The sequence below is a fragment of the Hyaena hyaena genome, unplaced genomic scaffold, assembly GCF_003009895.1.
Source record: "Hyaena hyaena isolate Hyena2069 unplaced genomic scaffold, ASM300989v1 scaffold_279, whole genome shotgun sequence".
In the NCBI taxonomy this organism is placed as follows: Eukaryota; Metazoa; Chordata; class Mammalia; order Carnivora; family Hyaenidae; genus Hyaena; species Hyaena hyaena.
In genome coordinates this window covers 60,973-65,431 of record NW_024080910.1, presented here as the reverse complement: position 1 = coordinate 65,431, position 4,459 = coordinate 60,973, and positions in this window count along the sequence as shown.

The following is a 4,459-nucleotide window of genomic DNA, read 5'->3' as shown; positions in this document are numbered from 1 at the left end:
CATTCTGTCTGCTGAGGTTTGTCGAGAGAGTCTGAAGATAACTACTTACACTCACTCTTGACTTTCAACTTGTAGTTATGATCTAACTAAATCTCACAGGCTGGGAGTTGTGTCTCCAAAATGGAAGATGCAGTAAGTTGGAGAAAAATCACCAACCAAGCTGCAGCATTGCAAGGTTTCTTTATATTTTCTTTCTTTTCCTTTTTCTTTCAGTACATTAAAATAAAATTTTTAGGGGCATCTGGGTGGCTCAGTCGGATAAGCATCCAACTCTTAATTTAGGCTCAGGTCATGATCTCACGGTTCGTGCTTGGGATTCTCTCTCTCCCTCTCTCTCTCTCTCTGCCCTTCCCCTGCTCATTCTCTCTCTTTCTGTCTCTCTCTCTCAAAAAAATAAATAAACTTTAAAATAAATAAAACAAAATTTTTGAATTAAGGTGTAATTCACATACAGAAAAGTTTACCTTTGCAGTATATAGTTATGAGTTTTGATGAATGCATATAAGAATATATCCCCAACTGCATCAAAATATAAAAGTTTATCACTCAAGAAAAATCCTCTCAAACTTCTTTGTAGTCACCTCTAGATGCCTCCAAGCCCCAGACTCTGGCAACCACTGATACCTTTTCTGTAGCTGTAGTTGTTCAAAAATATCATAGAAATGGAATCATGCAGTTTGTAGCTTTTCTTTGTGTGACTTCTATGACTTACTAAAAGCATTTGAGATTCACCCAAGTTGTGATGTGAGTTAACAGTTCATTCATGATTTCGTCACTCATTCACTTTTAAGAACATTTGTGGATTTTTTTGGGTTTTTGAATATTTCTTTTTTACTGTCCACTTTTTAAGATCAAGAGGTAAGCCACAATTTATACAAGAATAAAACTATCTGACATGTGATTTCCCAGTCACACAGTGGTCTCTTTTAGGGAAGAGATGTGAGCTGCCTTCAGATATGGTTCTGAGTCTTACTCTTTCCTGTGCTTTTCTTTGCTTTCTCTACTAAGTTCAAGAATATTATTCTGACTTGAGATTGCCTTTTCAGACCTTTCCATATGTTCTCAAATTCACTAATCTTCCTTTCATGGAAGCATGACTTTATCTCAGAACTCAAGTCGAAATAATATATTCAGTGGTGTGAGTATTGGATCGGTTTCTATGCTTCCTACTTGCCTTTAGGCTCCATGAAAGGGAACAATGTCTCGTTTTGCTGGAGACTCTTACCCCAGGACTGAGCACAGTGGAGAGCCCATAGTAGGATCTCAGTAGGATCTCAATATATATTTACTAGAATTGTCAATAAATTTCTTAAAGGAATGATTGGATTTGAAATGAACCATGAATTTTATTTTATTCTATTCTTTTATTTTATTTTATTTATTTATTTATTTATTTTTGAGAGAGACAAAGACAGCATGAATTGGGGAAGGGCGTAAAGAAAGAGAGAGAATCCCGAGAAGACACCACACTGTCAGTGAGGAGCCCAACGTATGGTTCGAACCCACAAAACCATGAGATCATGACCTGAGCCAAAACCAAGAGTCGGACACTTAATTGACTGAATGAATTTTATAAATCAGGTTCAAACTTTGTTATGGTTTAGCATGTGAGAGAGTATTGTTATTGTAGAAAATATTAAAAGATGTTTCAATTTCATATAAATTGCTATCATTTATATCACAATTGTTCATTAACTTTAAAAGCAATATCTAGATCAAACACAATATTTCTTAAGTTATTTTCTTTCAAAAATTTTAATATCATTATATTCCAAGGAGGAAAAAAAAGTAGTATATTGATCAAGTATAACCTGATTTACAATGGCCAGGAAATAGTATGAATGGAAATTCTTTTCAGATTTAATTGTATGTGAATCATCAACTTCACAGTCATGTGAACTTTTCCTTCCTGTTTTAATTTCCTTATAGTTTATTGGAAAATTACTTTTGTAGCATTTTATATGTATGTATTTAGCTTATCTTTACATTTTTAAAAATTTAAAAAAGTCCTTTACAAAGTGAAACTGATAAAGTTATCTGTTTTTTGTTTGGTTTGTTTGGCTTGGTAAATTTTGCTAGCATTATTAACAGCAAGCAATAGTTCATACCAATAACTGTGGCTACTACAAGTTCAAAATTAATTTCATTTCCTGCCAATGACCATGATTCACTCTTTGAGGATATTCTGTGGTTTGGCTTAACTCTCAGTCTGCATCTCATATCTCGACAAAATTAAATTTAATTGCTTTGACAATATTTAGTCAGGATTCCTGTCGTGTGTCCAAGAGTAGTTTTAAAGTCACATTTGGTATGTTTCATCAAGATGTTCTAATTTGAGTGGATCCAGAATATGTTGTTTATAATTGTTAAATTGTTCCGCAAAAGCCATTACTATCTGCACAGTTGAGGCCATGTCTCTTAGTAACAAATTCAAAGTATGCATTGTACTTGGCACAAAGAATCCTTTCTGGGTTTTAGTTAAAACTGTGGCTTTTACACCTTTTTCTTTCCAACTATTCCCTTCTCTAAATTTTAAAATTAATGTCCAAAATTTAAAGTTATTGTTTCATTCTTCATATAGTCAAAACCTACAAAATAAGACAACTCTTTAATGTTTACATTAGGTATAAAACCAAGGAAACTCTAATTCATTGTGATATTCTTGTTTTCTTCTCTAATAGTCCAACAGTACATACAAATCAATGTTAACTTTTCAGGGTGGCTTTATCTTTGGTACAATATAGTTTAATGGAGTAACACCTGCTTTTTCAAATTTTATCTCTCTATGTATATTTTTTGTTTTATTACTTATTAAATTAATTCCATGTTGAAATCTCCACACTAGACAGCGATCCCTTGCTTTATTATTTTCATCTTTTTTTAGATATTAAGTTCCTAAGTTTCCTTTGAATGTTTATTTTTAAAATTAAAAAAAATTATATCCAAGTTAGTTATCATATGGTGCAACAATGATTTCAGGAGTAGATTCCTTAATGCCTCCTACCCATTTAGCCCATCCCCCCTCCCACAATGCCTTATCTAACAGTAACCCTCTGTTTGTTCTCCATATTTGAGAGTCTCTTATGTTTTGTCCCCCTCTCTGTTTTTATATTATTTTTGCTTCCCTTCCCTTATGTTCATCTGTTCTGTGTCTTAAAGTCCTCATATGAGTGAAGTCATATGATATTTGTCTTTCTCTGACTAATTTCACTTAACATAATACCCTATAGTTCCATCCACATAGTTGCAAATGGCAGGATTTCATTCTTTTTGATGGCTGAGTAATACTCTATTGTATATATGCATATATACCACATCTTCATGTATTCATCCATCAATGGACATTTGGATGTTTTCCATACTTTGACTATTGTTGGTAGTACTGCTGTAAACATTGGGGTGCATGTGCCCCTTCAATACAGCATACCTGTATCCCTTGGATAAATACCTAGTAGTGCAATTTCTGGGTCGTAGGATAGTTCTATTTTGAATTTTGGGGGAACCTCCGTACTGTTTTCCAGAGTGGCTGCACCAGTTTGCATTCCCACCAGCAGTGTAAAAGAGATCCTCTTTCTCCACATCCTCACCTGTTGTTGGCTGAGTTGTTAGTGTTAGCTATTCTCACAGATGTGAGGTAGTATCTCATTGTGGTTTTGATTTATATTTCCCTGATGATGAGTGATGTGGAACATTTTTTCATGTGTTGCTTGGCCATCTGGATGTCTTCTTTGGAGAAGTGTCTGTTCATGTCTTTTGCCCATCTCTTCACTGGATTATGTTCTTTGGATGTTGAGTTTGGTAAGTTCTTTATAGAGTTTGGATACTAACCCTTTATCTGACATGTAGTTTGCAAATATTTTCTCCCATTCCATCAGTTCTCTTTTAGTTTTCCTGATTGTTTCCTTCACTGTGCAGAAGATTTTATTTTGATGAGGCCCTAATAGTTCATTTTTGCTTTTGTTTCCCTTGTCCCTAGAGATGTGTTCAGGAAGAAGTTGCTGCAGCCAACGTCAAAGAGGTCTTTGCCTGCTTTCTCCTCAAGGATTTTGAGGGCTTGCTGTCTTACATTTAGGTCTTTCATCCATTTTGAGTTTATTTTTGTGTATGGTATAAGAAAGTGGTTCAGGTTCTCTTTTCTGCATGTCACTTTCCAGTTTTTCCAGCAAGACTTGCTGAAAAGAATGTCTTTATTCCATTGGATATTCTTTCCTGCTTTGTCAGAGATTAGTTGGCCATACATTTGTGCGTCCATTTCTGGGTTCTCTATGCTGTTCTATTGATCTGAGTGTCTGTTTTTGTGCCATATTTTCATCTATCTTAAATGTTTAACCATTCTAGCATCAAATTTTGAGATCCATTCCATTCAATTTAGAAAAATTTCACTGCCTTCTGTATATATCATACTGATAGCTCTAGCATTTGGCTAAATAATGTTCACATGACATTTTTCTTTTAATAA